The sequence below is a fragment of the Molossus molossus genome, unplaced genomic scaffold (genome assembly GCF_014108415.1).
Source record: "Molossus molossus isolate mMolMol1 unplaced genomic scaffold, mMolMol1.p scaffold_m16_p_6, whole genome shotgun sequence".
NCBI classification, from domain to species: Eukaryota; Metazoa; Chordata; class Mammalia; order Chiroptera; family Molossidae; genus Molossus; species Molossus molossus.
The window spans coordinates 82,399,895-82,427,398 of record NW_023425399.1 but is presented as its reverse complement, the minus strand read 5'-3'; positions in this window follow the sequence as shown (position 1 = coordinate 82,427,398).

Genomic DNA, 27,504 nt, shown 5'->3' with positions numbered 1-27,504 from the left:
ATAGTGTAAAGACTGAAATTGTTTCCAAATTGATCTGTAGTGTTATAGCCATTTTAAAGTGTGTGTGAATTTACAAAAGGCCAAGAAATCAAGAAAGCTCTCTGAAAGAGAACAATAAGGAGTGGGGATTTTATTTATAAAATATTAGAGTACATCATACTCTAATGTTGATGTAAGAATATTCAAACCCATAGAAAATGTTATAACAGTTTATCAGAGTTTATTTGAGCCAAACTAAGGACATGGCAGAAACAAGATCTCAGCAGACTGGGTGAATGCTCCCGGGAATGTCAGTTTTGCAGACCTTTTTAAACCTTTGAAATCAAAGGAGGGAACATAAGAAAGATGACATGAAATCCATTGGTGGTAGATTAAGGAGGCTGGAGGAAGCAGAGCAAGGAAATTCCTATGATTAGATTAAAAAGTAAAATGGTGAGATACATACTTCTACATTGGTGGATACAAAATTTTTAACATTTACTATAAATAGGGATGGTAGACAGGCAACAGGATCATGTGTTCCCTTGCTGGTGGTTCCTCCAAGGAGTCTGAAAGGATTATTCTGGCATCTCACAGGTGTGTGAACCTAGGTGCACAAGAACAATGGACAGGGCTTGCTTAAGAGAATGATAAACCTTTCACTAAGGAATAGCCTGAGACCTGACTTCCCACATGACCAGTTAGAAATTTGTAATCAGATAACCCTGTAAGGTTACTTTAGGTCACTGAGCTTGTCAGAATACTACATAGCCCCTTTTTGTTCACAAGTTGATACAGTTTTTTCTGAAATGGCATAGACTAAATGATCAATGAAATAATATTGTGAGCCCAGAAAGAGTTGTCTGTATAGAAGAAATGTTGATATATTATTCAACTGGCAAGCTAGATCATAGGAACATATTTACAATAAGAGGAGATAAAATACAGAGATAAGCAAATGTAGATTTTGTGAGTATAGGAAACAGATTATTCTTGTATTGCTTATTAATTACTGTATTTTCTATATAATCAACTCTAAATCTACTTTTGCTAACCCCTGTTTGATACCTATGCAAGAATGTGAAATGGGTCCCCTACTTCACATTATCTACAAAACAAACACATTCCAGACAAGTTAGGGAATTAAATGTTAAAAACAAGACTTCAAATTTTAAATAAAAAATAAACAAAATTTGGTGAATGCCTTTCTGACAGTGTAAATAAGTTTTTTTGAATAACATAGAAACACTGCTTACTCTAAAAATTGGTAAATTTGTTTTCATAAAGAGTAATCAAACACCTTAGGATAAGTAAATAAACATTTTGACCAGGAGAAAGATAAAGTTAACAATTCCAAGAATAAATTTAATAATATATGAGACAGTTAAGAAGACAATTAATAATCTGGAAAATAAGTCAGATAAAATGATGACTTAAGTATGGAGAAAGGGAAAGAGTATGAATGAGGCCAAAGTAAGGTCTGCAGAATAAATGCCTAAAACAAAACAAAAACAAAAAAAAAGTAAGCCTGGCTGGTGTGGCTCAGAAGTTGAGCATAGACCCATGCACCAGGAGGTTGGCAGTTTGATTCCTGGTCAAGGCACATGCCTGGGTTGTGGGCCAAATCCTCAGTGGGGCGGGGGAGGCATGCAGGAGGCAGCCAACTGATGTTCTCTCTCATCAATACTTCTCTCTCTCTCTCCCTTTCCCTTCATCTTTCTCTAAAGTCAATAAAGAAAAAACAAACAAAAAACCCATATGAACCCAAATAGAATTAATGCAAAGAAACCATTCTTTAACATAGTAAATTGCTTGAAACCAAAACCAAAAAGAAAAATTTAGGGCAAAAAACAAATATATCACTTGCAAATGAATTAGAATTAGAATGATAATAAATTTAACAGAAAATAAGGAGGAAAATAAAATAAAATATATTGTGCTAAAAACAAACAATACATTGTGCCAACCATGATTCCTATAGTTATTATATCTTTCAAAAGTAAAGGTGAATTAGAGGTATTTTTAGAGATAAAAAAGAGAGACAGTTAACAAATATTAACTGCACAAATGAACTACAATCCAATGACAGCAAGAACAACAATAATAACTTGTAAGATTTAGATGTACATAAAATCAAAACACACAGCAAAAAGACCAAATAATTAAAAAGGTGGTAACTGGAGTTACAATGATATATGACCACTTAATTATCAGAGAAAAATAAAAATTCTATTTCAATTAGACTTCGATAGTTAAGAATCATGTTGTTACTCTAATGTGGATTTAACAAAGCAATAATTTTCTGTTTCTAAATTATCCCAAATCTTAAAACAAGAAATATTATTCACTTCAAAGTATTTTTATTGACTTTTTCAGAGAGAGAAGAAGGGAGAGAGATAGCAGCATTGATGTGAGAGAGAGACATCGATCAGCTGCCCCCTGCATGCCCCTTCTGGGGATTGAGCCCTCAACCCTGGCATGTGCCCTGACTGGGAATCAAACAGGGACCTCTCAGTCCATGGGATGATGCTCGATCCACTGAGATACACATTATTCTCAAATAATGGGCAAAACATTATTCTCTTACACAGTTTCTGAGAGTTCGGAATACAGAAGCAGTCCATCGGGGTGGTTCTGGTTCTGGGTGAGGAGATAGATGGGACCATGGGAATGGAAGGCTGAGACACATGGGGAGCTTGTACACAGGCAGGGCACTTTAACCCAGTATATAGTATATATGTGGAGGTTTAGTTGGACTCTACAGATCTCAAAATAAAAGTAAAATCAACATGGAAAATTGTACCTCCATGGCCAGAACTTCCAGCTCCTATTAACACTCCTGATTTATGGAAATGAAAAGCTTATCCTGATTGCAAATTAGTAGCTCCTGGTAGGAGCACAGGTAAATTACATAACTAAAAACTCCGGAAATGCTGGTTTCAGGCAAGAGGAGAAAGTGATTGTATAGTTCCTTTCTCTGGGACCATGTTGGGTTTGCAAATAAATTTTATTTACTGTTAAAGGACACAGTGCTGGTGATTCTGACCTATTCCAGTTAATATACCTACTGGTTTCTGGGAGCAAGGCAACAGAATTGCTGAGTGAATTCTGCTACAAAACTATATAGTGTGTGTCTATTGCAAGAAGCCAGGTTACCTTAAAAAATATTTTAGGAAACCAAAATTAGATTAGAAAAAAAGCAAGCATAGGATTGCTCCAACGGTGTTTCCCCTCCTACTCACTATCAGATTGGGAGAAGCTGAAATTATCATAAAAAGGGAAGGCACTAAGGCCCATAAAGATGGGGATGGGGTGGGGTACTTTATGTGTTCTTAATTACACCCAACTAAGTTATTGACTCCCTGGAAGTAGAACTTCTGTACAAATGTCAGGAATAGCTAAAGAGTGTGTGTTTAAATCAGAACTTTGTCCACTTCTAACTAGGGAATATTATCAGACTATAAATATATATATATATATATATATATATATAATTTTTTTTTTTTCTAATCAAATCTGTCCCAATTCACCTGATAGGGTGAGTTGTGTGTGTGTGTGTGTGTGTGTGTGTGTGTGTGTGTGTGTATGTGTGTGTGTGTGACTGATGCCCACGTATGCTTTTTCCAGAAGGGTAGCATAAATTTAGAGCTAGATGACATAGTGCTAAACCCAGTTAGGCGAGAAACGAGTTTGAAAATGTACGGATGTTGCTAAGGCAGAATTCCTTGAAAGGCCCAATCAGAGGCTAGAAGGAATATATCTACCCCCAGACAGAGGAGCCTCATCAATAATTCACTTGGGGTCCCTCCCCGATGTGGGGAGTCTGTCTGTGAACTTATTCTTAAATTTTGTGAGACAATGAACCCGGATCTGATCCCTGCCACTTGGTTTCATGGGTCTCTCATGAAGTTTCAGTCAAGGTGGTGGCTGATCTGCAGGATCTAAGATAACTGGGGCTGGGATTTCAGTGTCCAAGGTGTGTTTTGTTGAAGGGTACAGGACCTGTCCTAGGTTGGCGTGGGTGTCCTCAAAACAAAACATAGAACCTACACACCCCTGATAAAGAAATCCAATAGAAGTAATAAGTAGGAAGTGATGATACCTTTCAAATCTGAATTTCAGACATCATACACAGTCACTTCTACTATATTCTATTGGTTAACAGTGAGTCATAGTACCACCCACACTGAAGAGAGAACACTTTGATTCCACCTTTTAAAGAATATCAAAGAATATATGGACATATTTTAAAATCATCACTTCATCCTGCTAGAAAGTCCAACTGAAAAGGTTATCTACAGATACAGCTAGTTTTTTAAGCCCAAGAATGTGTTCAGTAAGCAATGGTGTGTTCTGAAAGAATCACTGAAATGATTCAAAACTTACAATTATAAGGTCAAAACACAAATAGCTTGTCACGATCCAGCATAACCTACCCTTCTACTGAGTACCTAATCACTTCAAAATAAATGAAAAGCAATTCATCCTTCACCCCTATGATAATTTAATACATATTTTTTTACACAAGGATTGATTGCATTAATTATTGATTAAAATAAGCTTCATGTAAACCCATATGTGTACCCTTTATACATTTCCTACATGTCATTCGCCTGCTCTGTTTATAAAACACAGAATATTCTTTAAAAATTATATGTTCTGCCCTGGCCAGTTTGGCTCAGCAGTTAGAGCGTTGGCCTGCAGTCTGGAGAGACCCAGGTTCAGTTCCCACTAAGGGCACATACCTCGGTTGCAGTTTGTCCCTGGCCCTGATTGGGTTGTGTGGTTGGCGACCACTCGATGTGTCCCTTTCACCTTGATGTTTCTCTCTCTCTCTCTCCCTCCCACTCTATCTGAACAAAATATCAAAAAATGTCCTCAGGTGAGGATAAAAAAAAAAAAAATTTACATGTTCTTTTGTAGGAAAATGGTATTTTCACAGCCATTAGTAGTGCAGATATGTATGTTTATCATAACACTCTTAGTATGTACTTTGTGTGCACTTTGTTCTGAACACTTTACATTGGTAAGAGAAGAAAAATGCAGCTATTTTGTTAGGATTGTATTTTAATAACTTGAGCTACAGGATTTTCTATGTTTTGTGCATAGAATAGAATTGATTTATGAGTAAGGATGAAAGGGTGTTCATCTTTTATTCCCCAAATACTCTTGTTGTAACAAAATGTCAGTTTTAATTGATTGGCTAGCTACTGCAGCACACGTGCATACAAGTCGAGAAATGGCACATGCAGCCTAAAGCTTAGAAGGCTCACCTTTTGACAATTTCAAATTCATTTGCCCCAGGTTTAAATCAGTAGCATTTAAAGATATATATATATATATATATATATATATATATATATATATTCATACATTTTTATTATATCATTTGTTTAAATGACAACACATGTTTCCTGGATTTAGCAACTATTAATCACTGTGTCTGAATTTATATTTTATGAGCAGTATTTATTTACAGATTAATAGTCATTACAAATGAAAATATAGTTAAAGTGAATAAGGTAAACTTATAATCAGAAATTATATATAGTTATTTTGACCACATTGTTAAGCTTCATATAAATATGTAAACTCCATTTTTTCAATATAAAAACTCAGTATCTTGATTTTATTTCCAAAAAGGACATATTATAATATGCATGCATATTTATTTTAGTTTTTAAGTGTCAGTATAGATTAAAAACAGTATTTACATGAAAAAAATTTGTAATCAAGTGAAAATATCAAATACTGAAAGCTCCTAAAATGCTTTTATGTTAGTAAAATAATGCTCATTTTAAATTCCATAAAGTCAAACAAGATTCTGGTTTCATACTCAGGATGATCAATGGTTTTTGCATCTCAGAAGCAAGGAGCAATGAAGACATTTATTTTTATGTCATTATTTTCTTTTCTTAAAAAAATATTTTTATTTATTTTTTTAGAGAGAAAGGGAGAGAGAGAGATAGAAACATCAATGTGAGAGAGAAACATTGATCAGCTGCCTCTGCACACCCCTACTGGGGATAGAGCCCACAACCCAGGCATGTGCCCTGACTGGCAATTGAACCAGGACCACTCAGTCCATGGGATGATGCTCAATCCACTGAGCCACACTGGCCAGGGCTGTCATTATTTTCTTAATGCATAAAATTATGTACGAGGATAGATTTACTTATCATGTTACTGATATCATGGTACTTCACATTTGAATTATATATTTCAATTGATATAAAAGTATAAAGCTAGTTACTTTTATTGTTATAGATGTTTTTCTACCCACGTTACTTGTTTTATTTACAATTGATATGTTGGTATCTGACACTAGGCATTTAAATGACTTTTTTTCATCAAACTGACCAATAGTAAAAAATGACCAACATTTTTCTTTCAATCTTATGAATAATACATAGAATTCATATTAATATTAAAGAATGTTATTCTTTCATAGTGATAGTCAAACCTGCCTTGCAGTGAAACATGGGCAGTTATTTTATTTTATTTTTTTTATCCTCACCTGAGGACATTTTTCCATTTTTTGTTCAGGTAGAGTGGGAGGGAGAGAGAGGAACAGAGAGAGAGAGAGAAACATCGATGTGAAAGGAACACATCAAGTGGCTGCCACCCGTACAACCGACCAGGGCTGGGGACAAACTGCAACCGAGGTACGCGCCCTTAGCAGGAACTGAACCTGGGTCTCTCAGGACCGCAGGCCGATGCTCTAACCACTAAACCAAACGGGCCAGGGTGTGGGCAGTTATTTTAAAAAGAAAATAAAAACGAGTAAATAAGCACTTGTCTTCAAAATAATGTACATCAGAAAACTGTATTAAGATAGCTTTGCTCTTCAGTATTGAGAGATCACAATTGCCCCAAAATAATTTTTATTCCATTAATTTCTAATTTCTGAATTCCATTTTACTCCAAATATCTCCAGACCTTCTCTGAATTATACTTCTTCCATTAGTCTTTGCAGTTTGAAAGTGAGGAGACAGAGGCAGGTTAGGATGTGAGGGCCAGGACCATGGGAAGGGAAGAAGAGAAGGCTGAGACACACAGGAAGTTTGAGATGACTTGGAGCTCAGCACACAGGCAGGCAACTCAGCACACAGTATGTTTGGAGATTTATTCAGAATCTGTATCTTAAAATAAAACTAAAATCAACATGGAAATTGTGCCTCCAAGGCCAGAAACTCCCAGCCCCCATTTATAGAATTAAAATTAGAAGCTCTGTCCAGGAGCACAAGTCAATTACATAACGACAACAACAACAAAAAGGCTGGTTTTTGGCAAGGCAATAGGATTGCTGAATAAAATTAGAGTGTGTTCCTGTTGCAGAAAACCAGGTTACCTTAAAAAGAATTATGAGAAACCAGGGTTAAATTTAAGGGAGAAACAAAAAGCAAGCATAGGGTTACTCTAAGAATGTTTCCTTTCCACCTCACTAATAGTCTGGGAGAAATTGAAATTATCAAAAAAGGGAAGCCACTAAGGCCCCTGTAGATGACTTAGGGCTGAACCCAGTCAGGCAGAAAACACAGGCTTTAAAATATAAGAATGTTGCTAAGGCAGAATTCCTTGAAAGGACCACTCAGAGGCTAGCAAAGTATGTATCTATCCCTAGAGAACAGAGCCCCACTGGAAACCCACTTGGGTTCCCTCTACACTGTGGGGAGTCTTTCTATGTTTCAAGTATACTTTTCTATCGCTTACTCTTGACCCATGAACTCATTCTTCAATTTTGAAGGACAATGAACTTGAACACCGCAGCTTGGTTTCATCTTTGGGGGCTCATCTGGGATTCTACAAAATGGTAAGTGACATAGACTCTTTTGCTTTGCTCTCTTACTTTTTACTGGGAGGAAAAGACTTTGGGTCCCTGTCAGTCCCTTAAAAGTGACTAGCGCAGCTATCGTTCTTCAAGACACAAGGGACAGGTTTCCTCGGCAAAGTTCAGCTCAATCCCTCGTTTATGGGAATGTTGTACTGATTCTGAGCCAGGTTCTCTTTCCAAAGCCAGGACTTTTGGTCTCTCTTATGGGCCACCTTTTGCGGACATGGGTCAGCCATTTAAGAGCCACAAGGTTGGCTGTTGCTAGAAGACTCTCATGACAGGATAAACCAGGCAAGACTGTGTTAGGCCATTCAACAGTCTCAAGCAAACATCTGAGCAACACAGGCACACTATGAAAAAGCAAACATTTGTCCATCCCTGGCCCTAATCACCCACGAAGTTTTTGGGTTTTTTTTTCCCAGAGACCATGGTCCTGTTTCTCCTCTCTATCACTATCCTTTCCTGTTGTTCTGCACAAAATTGGATGGAGGGCGGAGTCCAGAGTCCCTCAGATCCTGACCTCAGTCAGTTGACCTGATGGCTACAGGAACCTCTTCTCATAGGTGTCCAGTTGAGCATGAACAGACAATTCTTCCTCTGGCTGATGTCCCCTGCACTGGCCTCACAGACTTGGACTTCTTCACCACCATCTTTAAACAGTTTCTGGGGAAAGAAGGCATATGAACTCTATATAGACTAGTAGGAAAGGCATATTCTTTTAATGAACAATATGAACAGACACAGCTTCTGAGGAGAATTACTGAACTCCCACAGAGTTCAGGGATTTGTCCTTTCCTCCAAACATTTTGCCTGCAGACTCTCCTCATTTTCATCCGGAGAGAGGCCCAACAGGCCCTGAACCATCTAGACCAATCTAGAAATCAAAGTACAGGAGTTCTTGTTGGTAAGCGTGAATAGTCTTGACAGATGCTCACTTATGGTCACGCATATGCGAGCACAGACACTAGGGGGCAGCATGGAAAAGACCTCACCGGTAAGCATGTATAGTCTGGCCGACGTGAACTAACAGACATTTCTTCTGCCCTACAGGGGACGCCTTGTGAGGGTCCAGGTCAGAAGGTACTGGACATCTTCATTTTCTCTGTCTTTTTCAAATGGAAAACTCCTCATCTGCCACCAAAGATAACACCCCCCCTAGATTGTAAAGTGAGGCACTAGTAATTGTTTGATCCACAAACCCTGAAGAAAAAAAAAAAACTCCTAATCTTCTTTTGTACACATGCTTGGCCTCAATATAAACTTGCAGGTGGAGAGAGAGGCATGACCCCCAAAGGGAAATATTAACTATAATACCATCTTACTATTAGATCTGTTCTGCAGGAGGGAAGGGAAATGGTCTGAGGTTCTATATGTTCAGGTCGTCTTTGCTCTAAGGGACAACCAGAAATTGTGTCAGCAATGCAAAATTGACCCTTCACTTTTAGCAGCTCTAAGCCAAAGCGGTATCAGAAAACTAGTAACCCCTTAAGAGGCAGTGGAGTCTAATGCCCGAATAAAATGCACCTAAACCATTTTTGCTCCTCTCATCAGAGACTCCCAGGAAGACCAATCCTGTTAGGCATAGGGGGACCTGGCCAACCCAGACCTCGTCTACTCTCTGCCCTCTTCAGGCAATGGCTGGAGGAGAACTTGAACCCACTCTGGTTCAGGTGCCATTTTCCTGACCAGATTTAAGACAAATTACGACAGATCTAGGAAGATTTTCAGATGACACTGACAAGTACATAGAGGTTTTTCAGGGACCAACGCAAATATTTGAATTATCATAGAAGGATATAATGCTTCTCCTGAGCCAGATACTCTTAGGGTCAGAGAAACAATCAGTCATAGAGGCAGCCCAGCAGTTTGGGAATGAATACTTCATAGCAATTGCTAGTGGAATCCCTGCCAATCTGATTGAACATTATCCCATTGACCAAAATTAATTCAACATACTTTCCTTAACTACAAACTTATTAGGTATGTTGTTCTGATTAATAGTCATATTTTTCTTTTTTTATTACTTGAGAAACTTACATAGATTGAAGAAAATATTCTCAGACACAAGCCATTAGAAACATTACATTTTCTGCTGATGCCCACAACTAGCTACCTGTCCTGAAATGCTTAAACATCTTTGTTTCTACAACCCCATATCCAACCAACTCTGTTATTATCTCTCCCACATTTCCCTCAGTATTTATTTCTTTTTCTTTTTTAAGATTTTTAAAATTGATTTTTAGAGAGAGAGAGGTATGGAGAGGGAGAGGGAGAAACATTGATGTGAGAGAGAAACGTCAATCGGCTGCCTCCTGCATGCCCCTACTGGGATTTGAGCCTATAACCTGAGCATTTGCCCTGACTAAGAATTAAACCTGTGACCTCTCAGTGCATGGGACAAAACTCAAACAACTGAGCCACACTGGCCAGGGCTCCCTCAGTAGTTTTAGCATCTGTTTCCTTCTCTCAAATTTATAGCTCTTATTTCAAATGATACTTACATATTTTTCTGATTTAATTTTTATTTTTTCAAAGATATATACAAAACAAGGATTAAAAACATTTCTTCTGATATTTTTCTTCATATTCCCAAGTAATTTTCTCAAAAAATATTATTGTTTTTGGTTTACATATTACCAACTGTTAGAACATAAAGAATCCTTGAAATCTGATCTATTTCCATACACTTTGCTTTTTCTCTATTTTCACAATATTGCCATTTCTTAACTTCTGCTTAAATTTATATTAAATATTGTGGTAAGCAGAAATCTAAATTTGCTACCTCGATCTTCAGCTTAGGTGTTATGTCCTGTATAAATCCTTCTCCTTGAGTCTGGGTGGGACCTATGACTTACTTCTAGACAAAGATGTATGACAAAGGTGATTGGTGGCCACTCTTGATTAGATTATTATTATAAGACTCTGTATTAGCTAAATAGAGAAAGAACCCCTCCTTAAAGAAGCAAACAGCCATGAAGTAAACTGTCTGTGGGAAAACCACATGGCAGGTAACTGCTGGTTGTCTCTAGAAGCTGAGGGAGTCCTACAGCCCACAGCCATTATGAAGCCAGGGCAATCAGTCATACAATCACAAGGAAATAAAACCTGACAACCACCTAATTGGAAAAGGGCATGAGTTCCAGAAAGAAACAGCCCAGCCAACACATTGCTTTCTGCTTTGTGAGACCTTGAACAGAAAATCCAACTACATCTCACCTGAATTCTTGACCTACTAAACCATGAGAGGGTGAATGTATATGTTTTTAAGCTGCTAAGTTTGGTGGTAATTTGTTATGTGGCTCTAATACAAATATTTACACTGTCATGACTGAAAATAAAAGCTATAGCTAAACTTTGTCTTATATTAAATTTACATTTCTGTCTTATACTACTTTGTTTCCATGCAATTAATGATGAATGTGTTTTTCTAGTGAGCTGAGTTCTTCAAGTGCCTATGATCGATTATCACAAAAGTCTCTGTAAATGTGTAACCCGTCTCTCAGTGTATTTGAGTGCCTGCACCTTGAGGACACTTTCCTAGAGCCCTTCTCTTTATGTTCCTGAGGCAACTACCTTTATTCTAGATGCACCAAAAACAAATGTCATCCTAGCATCTGCTTTCGCATCACCTTGAAATGTCCTTTTCCTCTTCTCTGTGGTAGCTTTTCTGTTTCTTATTTCTTATAGCTTATATTTGTTTGTTTATTCTTTAGATTTGGAGAAAGACATCCTCTAGCAGCTTTCCAAGGAAGCATGCAAGGGAGATACATGTTAGAGTATACCCCCAACATCCTCAGATATGTCTCGAGATACCCTGGGATATCAGGGTCACTCTGATTCACTTTCTTCAGAACAAATAAGTTTGTTTCAGAAGAAGAATTTCAAACCACGCACATAAAATAGTTGGTTAAATCATTGTGATATATATGTTTCTATTTCTAGAAATATATCTATATCGGCAATGTCATTCATTCATCATGAAATTAATGGGAATAAATAGCACAATGTTTTATTATGTTGTCAGTGTAGTGGTGATAGGGACATCTTTGATTAAATTCCTTATTTTAATGGAATTGTGGTTGCTCTTTAGCTTGAGGTTTCAAATCTCTCTCTTCACATTCATAATAACTCACTAGTTGATGATGCTAGCTACGTTTTATTATACTATTCAGAATAAAATATTGCTACAAGAGCTGCTCTATTAATATAGAACACATTACCTAAAGCTAGGATAATTTGGGCTCAGAAGTTCTTTGTCATCCTCACAGTCTAGTGTTGCATTCAGTGAAATAACACATTAAATTTGTATGTTCTTAAGCACCTGGCTTAATTGAAACCCATGGCAACGATAGCACAATAACTGGCCTGAATAATAAACTATAGAAAACCACAGTGCAGTGAAAGGTGTCAAAGACATGTTTATATGGAATCAACGGCAGTAACAAAACATTTTTATTTGATTCAAAGGTAGGACCAGAATTGGAACATTTTCCAATATGAAACTGCAGGTTGATTGTGTGGCAGTCTGATATTTAAATTCTAAATTAACATTGGTGTGCCTTAATTACACATCAAAGAAAAACATGAAGAAGCTGATATGTTTTTGTTTCTTTATGTACCACATCAATTCTGATTGAAAAACAAGGGGCCACAAAGATACAGTTAAAACACAAGAATTGATGGAGATTGAACAAATATAATACAAAGATGCTTTGAATTTCTTAATGATGAGTTCTATTGTAAAAATCAGAAGCAAAAGCAAACAATTCAGGAACCCTATTAGGAATCAGGAACTGGAAGTCTTTTATTAAAAAGAATACCTATTCTTGGCAAAGATTCATTTGATGGCTCTGAACTTGTATTGAAGAAGTTCCAAACACTGTCATCACCTGGAGTAATTGGTACTAGTGTGATCCTAGAATTTTTCATCAAGCTCTAATTGGGCTTCAGTCCGAAATAGATGGCATCGTAATTTAACTGAAATACAGACACATGTTTTCATTTCCTCACCAAATTGAAGTGTTTTTAAAAGTAAGATTTCACAATTACAGAATTATTATCCATGCTGATGTGTCTGTATTTTGTTAGATGTTCTCGGATGACTATTTTAAGAGGAGGAAACCAATTTCAACATTGTAACAAAATCTGCTATTAGGATTATAAAAGAAGCCAATTTCTTTGAGGCCATAAAGTGTTACATCACAAATTTATATTATCAATATTAAAGCTTAACAATAAAAAATTAATTGTATAATAAATTTAGACTTCTTATTACCTTTGCATTTTTAGCAAAAAGTCTTTATTTTAAAACATTTACCTTGTATCAGTCAGTGTTTTCCAGAGAAAATAGAACCAGTAGGAGATATATAAAGACAGATATAAGAGGAGACTTATTATAGAAATTTGCTCACCCAGTAATGGAAACTGAGAAGTCCCATGATCTTCCATCTGCAAGCTGAAAAATCAGGAAAGCTGGTGGAATAATTTAATATGAGTCTCAAAGCCTGAGAATCCAGAGGCTGATGGTATAAGTGCCAGTCTGAGTCTGAAAGCCCATAGCCAGGAGTGCCAATGTCTGAGGGCAGGAAACCATGAATGTTTCAGCTTAAGTCAAGAGCAAATGTGCTCTTTCTTTGCTTCCTCCTATTCAGACCCTCATTGGATTGGATGGTTCCCACCTGCATTGGTAGGACAATCTTGACTCAATCTACTCAATCGAAATGTTAATCTCTTCCTGTGACATCTTCACAGAGACACCCAGAAATATTTTACCAGCTATTTGGGCATCCTGCACCCCAGTGAAACTCACACATAAAATTATTCATTACACACTAGATATTATACTCATATAGGGAAAAATTAATATATTTTGATACTGTTTTTGTGATTATTTTTGAAAGACACGAAACAAAAATATATTGAAACATCTCATTTAAAGAGTTAATGGAAAAGTAATAATATCTACAACAATATGATAGATAATGGAGAATGAAGCAGAAGACAAGAAATTTAGAAAGACAAGGTATGCACCAGGTACTTGACTTTCAGATGTGAATAAAAGAACTCCAAGTATTGTTGAATTAAAGACCAACAGAAATTAAAGATACAATAAGTAAATATCAATAGAAGTCAATTTTTCTTTCTTTGTAAAATTAAAGACTGGGACCAATGATATCTAAGTTTTATTCTAGTACTCAAAATGTAATATTGTGACTTGTATTTTCATCATTCCACTTAAAATGTTTTATAATTAACACTGTAATTTTTTTTTATAAACTAATCATTTAGAACTATATTGCTGAGGTTCCAAACATATGCAGATTTTTTTAGTGATTCTTAAAATTGGATTTTTAATTTAGCCTTGGTCAGAGAACATATTCTGAATATTTGCAGTCATATAAAATGTTTTGAAACATTTTTATGGCTCAACATATGATTGATTTTGGTGAATGTTTTCTGGTACTTAAAAGAACATGAATTCTTATTGTACAAATCTCTCTTTTAAAGTTTTTGTTTGTATGTTTTATCTTTGTCGAGTATTAAACTCTCCCATTATAATTGTGGGTTTGAGGCTGTATTATTAGGTGGATGCAAATTTAGAATTATTTTATCTTCCTAGTGCACTGGCCCTTTATCATTATGCAATGTAACTTTCTAATGCTTCTTGATTTAAAATCTTCTTGGACAAATAATATGCTTATACCAGCTTAGTTTTTGCACACAATCTGTATTTTTTATTTTCCATTATTTTGCTTTCAGTCTTTCTGTACCCTTATATTTAAATTGTGTCTCTTGTAAGAAACACATTGTTTTATTTTTATTCAATCTAACATTATTTGTCTTTTAATTGGAACATCTATTCATTTGCATTTCATGTAATTACTGACATACATGTATTCAAATCTACAATGTTGTCATTTTCTTTTTACCTCCTATTCTCACTAATTTTTCCTCTTTTATCTTGTCTTGATAACCTACTGTGACATACCTCCTATATAATTAAGGGTTTAAAACAGTAACCGTTGTATTATCTCTCATAATTTTTGTGGTGAATGAACTGGGCATAGTATGCAATTATGGATTTTCTGTGGATTTTCTTGGTAGTATCACCTTGAGCACTGGGACTTACAGTCATCTGAGGGTTTGCCTGGCCTGGAATATTCAGGATAATTCACTTATATGGCATGCAGTTGAGGTTTAGAATCATTTGGGAGCTCAGCTGGAACTTTCAACCAGAACACCCTAGTTTTCGTTTTTCTACTTTTCCCATGTGGCTTTAAGATTACAATACAATGCATCGCAGGTGTGAATGATACAAGAAGGAAGTGACACAAGACATTGTCCTCTTGAGGTCTGGATTCAGAATTTCCAGACTCTTCTCCCAATACATTTTGTTAGTCAAAGCAATTATAGAAGTAGCCCCAATTCTAGGACAAAAGAAATAACCTCCACTTCTTGATGTGAGGAGTAGCGAGGGGAAGAATTGTCATGAGTAGATTTTGGAGATTAGTTTTACATTGTCTTGTTTTAAATTAACTAGTTTTTATTGTTTCATTATCTCTATACAGTATCATTCTAGTTAAATGTCATCTTACTAATCTTTTACAGTTGTATAAAGAAGGTTATTTTTTAACCCATAGAATATCATTACTTTGTCTTCTGACATCCATTGCTTGTGTTGAAAAGTTAGTTTTGGAATTTTTGTTATCTTTTAATATTTATTTTAAATCTCTGCCTGCTTTTAAGAATTTATTACACTGTTTGCTTGTCAGAATTTATTATGATATCATTCTCTTCTTTTTAAAAATTACTCAGTGTTTATCTAATTTAGGGTTATAATGAGGAAATAGACACAGGTTAGGTAGTGGAGGATGGAACCATGGGAAGGGAAGGCTGAGATGACTTGGAGCTCAGCATACAGGCAGGCAACTCAGTACACAGCATATCTGGAGGTTCATTCAGACTTACAGAGCTCAAAATAAAACTAAAATTAACATGGGAGATTGTGCCTCCTAGGCCAGAAACCTCCCAGCCCACATTTATAAAATGCAAATTAGAAGCTCCTGGAAAGAGCACAGTTCAATTACATAACAACAACAACAAAACCCAGAAAGCCTGGTTTTAGGCAAAGAGGGGACCAGCAATTGATTGTAAAATTCTTTTTTTGGGGTTTGCAAATAAATTTTATTTACTGTTAAAGACTATAATGCTGGCGATTCTGACCTATTCCAATTAATATACCTACTGGTTTCTGGGAGCAAGGCAACAGGACTGCTGAATGATTGGATTTGGGGGAGAAACCAAAAGCAAGCATGGGGTTGCTCCAAGGGTGTTTCCCCTCCTCCTCACTAACAGTCTGGGAGAAGTTGAAATTATCAAAAAAGGGAAGCCACTAAGGCCCCTATAGATGACCTAGGGCTGAGCCCAGTCAGGCAGGAAACATCAGCTTTAAAATGTATAGATGTTGCTAAGGCAGAATTCCTTGAAAGGACCAATCAGAGGCTAGCAAGCTCTATATCGACCCCTAGACAACAGAGCCTCACTGGCAACCCACTTGAGTCCCCTTTCCTCTGTGGGGAGTCTATTTTTCAAATATATTTTCTATTATTTTTCTTTATTGATTTTAGAGAGAAAGTGAGAGGGAGAGATAGAAACATCGATGAGCGAGAATGTTGATTGGCTGCCTCCTGCATGTCCCCCAATGGGGATCCGGCCCACAACCAGGGCATGTGTCCTGACCAGGAATCGAACCAGTGACCTTTTGGTGCATGGGATGATGTTCAACCACTGAGCCACACCAGCCGGACTCAAATAAACTTTCTTTTTCTTACCCCTTGTTCCGTGAACTCGTTCTTTGATTTTGTGAGACAATGAACCTGAACACCATCTCATGATTTTAATAGTACTTCTTTAATTGGTGGATTGGTTTCATTGTTAAACTTAAGAAAATACCAAGAAATTATCATTTGAAAACTGAGTGTCTATTACATTTTTTCTCTCTTCTCTTTCTGAGACTTAACTTATATGTATGTAACATCTTTTGACTATATCCCTTATTCTGTTAATGACTTTTCTTCCAATTCATTTATTTTTGTCTCAACTGTTTCTATTCTGCTCTTCATGCCATTGATTGAGTTCTTACTCCTGGTTACTTAATTTTAGTTACAAACTTATTTTATTCTTCTTAATAATTTTACACTATTTTCTCAATTTCTCTACTTTATCTTTTTTTTTTTTTTTTTTTTTATCCTCACCCGAGGATATTTTTCCATTTTTTGTACAGATAGAATGGGAGGGAGAGAGAGGAAGGGAGAGAGAGTGAGAAACATCGACGTGAAGGGACACATCGAGTGGCTGCCACCCGCACGACCAACCAGGGCCAGGGACAAACTGCAACCGAAGTACGTGCCCTTAGCGGGAACCGAACCTGGGTCTCTCCGGACCGCAGGCCGACGCTCTAACCGCTGAGCCAAACTGGCCAGGGCTCTCTACTTTATCTTTAATTCCCAGGACATATTAATTATTATTTTGAATTTTATTTCTGATAAATCTGTTTTCTGGTTATACTATAATAGTTTCTACTGTATTTTGTTTTTGATCAAATCTGTTTATTTCAATAATTGTAGCAATTATTTGAGACTTCTTATATTTTTCCAGAGAAGATTCAGTTCTGCTTTTGTTAGAAAACACTAGTAATCTCGGATGAATTTTTCCTATTTACTAACTAAGGTTATTTAAAGCTGACTTTAGTCCCATGAGGGCTGGTAAATTCGTGGTTCAACTATATTTTCAACTCCCATGTAAAAACCTGAAATTTTAACGTTTTATTATAATTCCAAGAGTTGGGAGATGGGAAAGGGTTATGTTGATTTCTTTTTTTCTCTCTTTAGAAAGAATATAGATTTTTAAATGTGTTTTCCAATTGTATTTTTCCCTCAAATTTGTGATTTCAGCTGAAACTTGAAATTAAAAGGGAAATTATCATTCATACTCCTATTAAAACTAGTAATAAGTGGTTCACTCTTTGTTCCCATATAGCTCTTTTCTGCATTTCTTTGATTATCCTTAAATACATGTAGTGTAGAGGATGACAGTTTTGATATAATGCATTTGATATAAAAATCATTTTGTTCTCAACAGACAGCCTAAAGTTATAAAAATATAAACATATACATGTGGTAAGACTACCCTCTACACCTTCCTTATGTTGTGACTCTTTAATATAGTTGCTCATGTTGTGGTGACACCCAACCATAAAATTATTTTGTTGCTACTTCATAACTGTAATTTCGATACTGTTATGAATCGTAATGTAAATATCTGATATGCAGGATGTATTTTCATTGTTAAAAATTGAACAGAATTAAAGCACAGTGATTAATCACAAAAACAATATGTAATTATATATTGTGAAATAGTTATTTCTAATTAGAAATAAATGAAATTTTGTCTTGAAGCATGGTGTAGCATGGATAAGTCTTAATATAACAACAGTAAACTACATTGCTACATTTTGCGACAGTATGCATAAAAAGCCAACATGAGTGCGAAGGTTGAAATTGCTTCTTTCTCTCCAGATCAGAAATTCTCAGGGTAGTCTTTGCAAGAGCACAACAAAGATCATCTTCCACAACAAGTCTACTTCTGTACTTAGACTTGATAACCAACAAGCTGGAAAACCCTGTTTCACAAAGATACGTTTTTGGAAATGGAAGAAGAAGGCACAACAATCTCAGACAGAAGAGGATATGACTGCAAACACTTGATCCAGAATTTTGTAACTGGCATTGTAGAGAAATTAGTTCTCTCTGCATTGCCATTAAATTCAATGAACTTTTGTGCTGTCTCAGGAACATCTTTAACTTTGACTGTGAATGGGCTTCTGGCAAATGCAAATGAGGTGTCAGGTAGATTTGGAAAGTACAATGAAGTTTTGTCTACAAGCATGTGCAAGTGTTCTTTCACAGAAATTATCACTGTAATCCTTTTTGTCTGGTTCAATGTCGTGTTCCTCAAAGAAAGCAGATAAGGTAGGCAACATGTAAATTTTATTTCCATCCAATTTTTTTTTTGCCAAAGCTGAAGTTTTATTTGGAATGATTGGATCTTTTCAGACAAATCAAGTCATGTTGCATTTGGTCCTTGCAGTGATAAATTTAACTCATTCAAGATGGCAAAGATGTCAACTAAGTAAGCTATTTTCTGCACTTTTTTTTGTTTGTTCAAATAGAACAGAAAGGAGAGAGAGAGAGAGAGAGAGAAACATTGATGTGAAAGGTACACATTGAGTGGCTGCCACCCTCATGACCCAACCAGGGCCGAGGACAAACCGCAATCGAGGTATATGCCCTTAGCAGCAACCGAACCTGGGTCTCTCTGGACTGCAGGCTGACATTCTAACCACTGAGCCAAACCAGCCAGGGCTGCAGTTCACTTTTATCACTGAAAAGTGCTTCGAACTGTGGTCTTGCTTTCTGATTAAAAAACGTTTTGTGTTTATCACAAAGCTCAAAAACATGTTTTAAAACTTTTCCTGTCAACCAGCTTACTTCAGTGTGAAATAGCAGAGCATTGTTCGGTGCATCCAACTCGTTGCACAGTTGCAAAAACAGTCGACTGTTGAAAGTGCTCGCCTTTACAAAATTGACAAAACTTGTGACGCTTTTCATTACTTCTTGTAACTCTTGTGGCAGCATCTTCATGCTAATATTTGCCAATAAATCATATAATGGGTTCTGATGACTTTTGGTGACTCATTCAGTACCAAACGTTGAAATCCAGATCGACATCCTAGCATTGATGGAGAACCACCTGTGCAAACACCACAAACCTTTTCCCAAGAGATCTTATGCTCTTTCAGAAATGAACCAACTGTATCAAATATATCACAGGTAGTAGTTGTCATTTCAAGAGGTTTGCAAAAAAGAAACTCATCTTTAAAGTCGCCATCATTAATATACCTCACATAAACCAGTAACTGTGAACAGTTTGCAACATCTGTAGATTCATCAATCTGGATGCTAAATATTGGAAGTGGAGCAGATTTAATTTCCTGGATTACCTAATCATGAATATCAGCAGACATGTCATCTATTCTTCTGTGGACAGTGTCATTAGATAAGGAAATTGCACTCAATTTTATAACAAATTTGTCTCTGATCATAATTTAAACAATGTCTTTGGCCACTGGCAACAGTAAATCCTCAACAATGGTGTGAGGTTTCATAGCTCTGGCAATTCTCAATGCCACCAAATATGAAGCTTCAACAGCTGCTATGTTTTGTTTGTGGTACTTGTCACCAGTGTCAAGTCGGGCTTTCTTGAGTCCATCAGCTGCTTCTAAAATAGTTGGCATCCTTGCTGGCAAAGCTCAGATGCTTGCTATCAAAATGGCATTTTAGTTTCTTCATCTTCATAGATTTGGCTAATAGAACTTCACAATAAATAACCCATTGCAGTTTCTCAATTCCTGCTGTAATTATTGTGGTAAAACCATACTGTAAAAAATCCTCACTATATTTTATTTTATTAATGTTTTTCTCTACACGATCCATTGTCATGGAATGGTTTGCTAATGAAAATAATATATAACAATAGCTATAATAATACAAAAGATGATACATGACATAATTTAGTCAATACAGTTTATTAAAGTTTCCTATGATTTACCATTCTGTGTTTTTGTTTGTTTGTTTGTTTTTTACATACCTGTTACTATCACAAGGGGGCAGTATTCACATCAACCACAGCTGAATATAAAAAGACCAATCAGCATCCAGATTAAGTTCCCATGGTACAGATATTTATTTTTGCAGTAGATGATTTTACAGTACATGATTTTACATTTACCCAGTAATTATAATTCATGAAGTGTCATTTTACCTCCAATACTGCTGCTTTCAACACAGTAGCTGCTTTTAACAGAGCAGCTGCTTTCTACACAGTAGCTGCTCTGTACACATGTGTGACTGGTCCGCATAAGTACATTATAGTGCCAACCCTGTCACATACACCTGTATTTGTACAGGGTGTATGTGATGGGGTTGGCATGATGATGTCATATGTAGGCGTATCTGTATGTGGGCGTATCTGCATGTGGGTGGGCCTGCCTGGAGATGGATAGAGGAGTGGTGTCTTGGTTCATAAGACCATCGGAAATACGTGTTTTCCAATGGTCTTAGGTGACCCCTGCAAAAGGGTTGTTCGACTCCCAAAGGAATTGCAACCCAGTTTGAGAACCGCTGCTCTACACTCTAATCCCTTCAGGAAGTACAAAAAATGATAGAAGAGAGCTCTCACTTCAGAAAATCAGAAATATTTAGCAACCTATTTTTTGCTCATAATTATAAAAATATTATAAATATTTTAAAACACAGTCTATCCTCAAGAGTAATTCATTTTACTATACCATAAACAAACCAAAAATAAATATTTAAAAAATTAATACCCAAATATAATGTTATTAAATCTTTATTTATGCTAAGAAATGTTAACCCCCTTATATATATATATATATATTACATGATATAACTCTCAGAGCTCTAACATTGGTAACAAATGTGAAGAAGTAGGTTCAGGGATGATAAGTCATTTGCTCTAGATCACAGAAATAGTTAACAGAGAAAAAACTGGGACTCAAATATGAATCTAAGGAAGTTTCTCTTAAGCACTTTCTTCATTGTCTCTCAGTTGAACACCATTACCTGAAAGCAAATGACCTAACACTGAAGAGAGCATTGTCTCATCAGAATGAAGATCAAAAGCACACTGAGAGTCTAGTAAGGGAGAGTAGGAAAAAAGAAATAAAAGGGAAGAAATACAAATCTTTAGATTCTGGGAGAAGTGCATATGCAGAATGACTGTCATCTCTAATCAATCACTGCTTCTGCCCCTTGGTTTTGCTTTTTATACTATATACATGGGTACAGGACTCTTCAGTACACTGTAGATAATACTCCCTTAATATCGATGGGCTGATATAACACAGCAACAGAAATGTTCATATAGTTACTACATGCACCGTCCTAAAGAATGAGAGACACTCATTTTTATCTCAAATCTAAGATTACTTTTCAATAAAGATTAAAGACTCAGAATTATTTTGGATGACAACAACCATTTCACATGTCTGAAATGCTATCAGTGTCTGAAAATGCAAGTAAATTAAATAAATATAAAGTGAACCAAAAAAAAACAAAACCTGAAGTTAACATGATAAAAATTCAAAATTGTAAAATTATTTGCAGTCCAAAAGTTCATGAAACAAAAGCATATAATTGGTTACCCTGGCTGGTTTAGCTCAGCTGTTAGAGCATTGACCTGCAGACTAAAGACTTGAGGGTTCGATTCCCAGTCAAGGACATGTACATTGGTTTCAGGTTCCATTCCGGGCCCCTGTTGGGGTTGTGTGGGAGGCAACAAATCAATGTGTGTCACATTTGTGTTTCTCTCTCTCCTTTTCTCCCTCCCACTCTCTCTAAAAATCAATGGAAAAATATTCTTGGGTGAGGATTAACAACAAAAACATGATAATTGGTTATATTGCAATATATAATAGGTCTCATAATTTATATATTTTTTTTCTTTTTGAATAGTATAGAAATTCAGTAACACATATTACAGACCCAATTACAAAAAAATATATCACAGATCATAAAGCAAGTTAATAGAGCAAAACAGTTTATATAAATATATAGTTATAGATGCATGTATATTTATAGATTCACATTTACACATACACATATATATGTGCATTAAAATAAAACATTATTTCCACACAAATATAATTCAGTTATATTTTAATAATTCATTAGGTGTTATTCCTCTGTTTCGTCCTCTTTGCTATTATTTGTTCTCAGATTTTGTCTGATGAGATATAAATAGCCTCTTTAGTATGAATACTCATAGAAATTTACAGAGATTATACTTTGATTTCAGCTTTGTTATTTATATTCTCAAAGTCATAGAATGTTTCAAACTAAGACCACAACAGAAAGTAAACTGATGTATGTACATTATTTTCTTGCTCTGATTCCTTAAAGAAGAGTCACCAAAGCATGTTATAAAAACAATCTATTAAGCAAGAAATGCTGAGCTCTTTGCCTGTGTAATAAGCTGTAATTACTATTTATTTAAAATTATAGTTTTCATCTTTTCATAATACTAAAAAGGAACAGAAAGGAAGAAGGAAAGAAGGAAGAGAGGCAGAGACAGGGAATGAGAAAAACAGGTGGTTCAGAGATTTCTTAGAATGTTATGTGATGATCTAATGAATAATAGTTACTTTTCATGGTTACTTATCTTCTAAATATCATCTTTGCCAGAGTGTCCAGTCAGATCTTTATCCAGTTTCTTTTTTTCCTTATACATGTGTTTTAAAAGTTCTTTCTATTTCTCAGTATATGTACGTTATTGTGATTTACAAGTACATCTTTCAGTCTGGTTTGTCTTTTGATTCTACTAAAATTGTTTTTGGCAAACACAATTTTTAATTTTGCTAAAGTTAAATATATCATTTTTTTTCCTCTTAGGACCTGTGCATTTGGTGTCATGCTAAAAAAATTCTTTGCCCAAAGTCACACAGAATTTCTGCTATGTTGTGTCAGTCCCCCTTAGAGCTTTTCAGTGGATGCGGTATAGAGGTTCATATACTTTTATATGTGGACATGCATTTATTCCAGCACCATTACTTGAGAAGAGTTTCATTCTCCACTGAACTGCCTTTGCTACACTGTTCATAGTGTTGTTCAGATATTCTATATCTTTACTGATTTGATGAATATTTATTATGTTAATTACTGAGAGAAAATGAGGACTGTTCTATTTATTTATTGGCATACATCTTATTGTTTCATCAATACTGCTGTCTTAATCAGGAATGAATCTGCTTTCATTTCATCTTTTATCCTTAAAGCCTCAGCCGGTGCCTTTTACGTTGGTATCTTCATTCGATGGCTCTTTATATAAAAATTCTACGATGCACTGTAGCTCCCTTTGGAAAACTACATAAGTAACAAAGACCCATGTTGGCAGTGTCTCAATATTGTGGAAGAACTTTATGGTTTTGTATACTCATATAAAATGATAAAAAATGGCAAATCAGAAATTTTAGATCACACAATTTCTCAGAAATATGATCCAGTTCGGAGGGTACTATGTTTTGTGACTTACAATAATTATAGATTTTTTTTTATTACCCAAGACTGTCCAGAAAACTCAAGGCAGTATTTGAGTTTTCGTCCAGGATCAAAGAAGGATAGCCTCACTAAATACATTTTAAGGGGGCAATAAATACACAATTTTTTCTCGATAATTATACTACTTGAACCTTGCCTATTCAAAAGAAAATACATGCACATTTGTTTTCTCCACCAAACTATTGGATATTGTGAATTATATAATATCTAATAAATATTATTGTAAATATGTAGATTAGAGTTCTTAAGACCTAAGGTAGTAAACATTCTCTGTTTCATGTTGCTATTGGGAGTTTGCACCTGAATTTTAAACATTGAAATGCTATAAGAATTTGCACCATGTTAATACCCGAATCATCAGTGGGCTTTAACAGTAACATACATAAAATGGCCTTTATTAGCCAACTTACATATTAATAGAGTTCAAGTCAGCTGATATTATTTCATAGAACTGTATATTTTACAATCAACTCATTATTAGAAATGTCTCATTTAGGATTCTTATGGTAGCTTGACTTTGTTCTGGGCTGTTACTCCTTGATGTTTTCACTGTCTTAAATTATTCCTCCCTCTGTATGTGTTGAAATGGAATGCCTCAAGGATACTATGATGCCAACACCAAACAGCATTGTTCTCCCTTATAATGGATCTTGGGAAGGATAATGTTAGACCACTAGGCAAAATAGAAAGGTGGATTTAATTTGCACCAAATAAATATATTAAAGTTAAATGACTCAAAAAAAAAAAAAAAAAAAGATGTAAATGAATCAAAGATGTAAATTCCTTGTTAACATCTAGTTAATAATGTTCAGGAATTTATTTTACTTCTAAGTATTCAAACCAATCTCCTATAGAAAGAAGAGTGGCAGTCTCTTCTCCAGCAGGGTATATGCCCTGTCAAATCATTGTTACTTTGAATATAAGGTCAGAATGTAACACATGTCAAGGCCATTGTTTCTAGCTCTCTGTGTAGTGTAACAAGCTGCAATCATATTTTCCTGCTTCATCTTTTCTAGACAAAATAATAAGTATTCCTTGGCTTCTATGAGTTAAGCAAAGGACAAAAAAATACATATTGCTTTGAGTTTATTATTTTTAAAATAACCAAAATATTTTTCCTGTAATGTCTATATGAATAATTGATTTTCATATTAAATATCAATGAAAAATTATTCATGATTTGAATAATTATTACCTTTAGAAATTACTGAATTTTTTTGCAAGCATCATATAAATAGGCTAAAGATTCTGTCTTCTTTCCAAAATATTGTGATATAATTTAAATTACCAATTTTACAACAACCAAAACCCATGCAATTAACTACACTACTTTGACCTAAAATAGTTTATTATCTAACAGATACATTTAACTGACTAACATTTTCAGTATCATTAGTAATTTTACAATACTAATGCCAATACTTTCTAACCTTTCCAAGCTCTCTTATTGGTGTAAGAAATTAATTTCAATACTATTATTTTTTTGGTAATGGTATAAAACCAGTGTTCAAGTACCAAGCTCCTAGTTTCCATTTTAGAAATGTATATTTGAGAGAAAACTTCAGATGCAGGTGATACAGGTTTTCCAGTTTTAAATAGCAAGAGTCACAGTTTCTCTTTAATTCAATATAGAGGTAACAAATAATTCTTACCTTTTCCTTTAAAGTATATAAACACTTTTTAAATTTTTTGATACCATGGATCGACCAAAATTCAAATCGACTGAATATCTACAAATGTGAAGTGGCATTTCCTTCATATCAGACATCAATCATTAACAAATATTTCTTTACATAACTCAGTACCAGGCTTAATTGGCCAACTATTAGATCAGAATATTTGAAACCAAATTAATTTTAAACTAAATTATGACTTAACATCTGTTGACTTTCATTCACTCATCAACTCATTACAAAATTATTTAGCAAAGAAAAAAACGAATAAGCCATTCTTTCCCCCTCAAGACCTCCCATGTAAGTGTAGTAATACCACTATACCGATACTAGAGAAATGTAAAATGAACATGCAGCTTAATGATGGGGATAGATTCTGAGAAATGCATTGGTAGACAGTTTTTCATAATGCAAACGTTATAGCGGGAACTTGTACAAACCTAGATGGTATAGCCTACTACATACCAGGTTATGTGGTATAGCCTATTGCAAAACAACATGAGATTAAATCAAACACAAGAGAAATGATGAAAACGAGGTGTGGTAAGCACAAGACATATGAGGCTGCTGCTGGTATAACATGGCATGCTGCTTTGCAGCAAACATTTTTATGAGTAGAAAGAGCATACTCTAAAATATCAATAAAGTATAGTATAGTTAATACATAAACCAGTAACAGTCATCAATTATAATTATCAAGTATTATTATACTGTACGTAATTGTCCACACTAGGTTTGTTTACGCCAGCATCAGCACAAACACTTTGCATGTTGTGCTATGACATCACAATGCTATAAAGTCATTTATAGATGATAGAAACTTTTCAGCTCCATTATAATCTATGGGACCACCATCATTAACCAAAATGCTATGCATCAAATTACTAGAAAATATTGAAGAATGTATGGGCTGAAGCTAAATTATCTAGTACAAAATTCACAGAACACTAAAATTTGAGTTTATAAAGATTAGAGAGAGCTTAAAATAATTTTGAAAATTATTAATTGTTGCCCAACTGGTGTGTCTCAGTGGTTGAGCATCAGCCCACACATCAAGAGGTTACCAGTTCTATTCCCAGTCAGGGCACATGCCCAGGTTGTGGGTCCTAGCCCTGGTGGGTACCATGTGGAAGGTAACCATTTGATGTTCTCTCTCATTGATGTTTTTAGCTCTCTCTCCCTCTTCCTTCTTCTCTCTCTAAAATCACTAAAGAAAAATTATTTTTTAAAAAACCATCAATTGTTGAGATAAAGCAAGATACTAAAACATAATATTCAAAAAAGGAAAGAAAGCATATATAGGAAAACCACTAAGAAATAAAATAAAGGCAAATAACAAAATAGGAATAAACTCTAGGAACTAAATGTGGGACACAGGTCATATGATCAATAGTGAGAAGATAGCTTTGGGTACTAAACATGTATCTACAAATATATAGTCACTTAACAACAGAAATGAATTTGTCCTCACTATTTATTTTCTTTATTGATTTTAGAGAGAGGGGAAGGGAGAGGGAGAGAGAGATAGAAACATTGATGAGAGAAAACATTGATTGGCAGCCTCTTGCATGCCCCCCACTGGGGATTGGGCCCACAATCTGGGCATGTGTCCTGACTGGGAATCAAACAGGTGACCTCTTTATGCATGGGGTGACGCTCAACCACTGAGCCACACCGGCTGGGCTTGTCCTCAATATTAATAAAAGAGTGGGCATTATAAAAACAAGAATAAACTATTTGCTCTATGAGATTGAAAATATGAAAATAAATGTCAATACCCAGTGTGGTTGTGTGTATGTATGGGGAGTGAAGAAATAAAAAA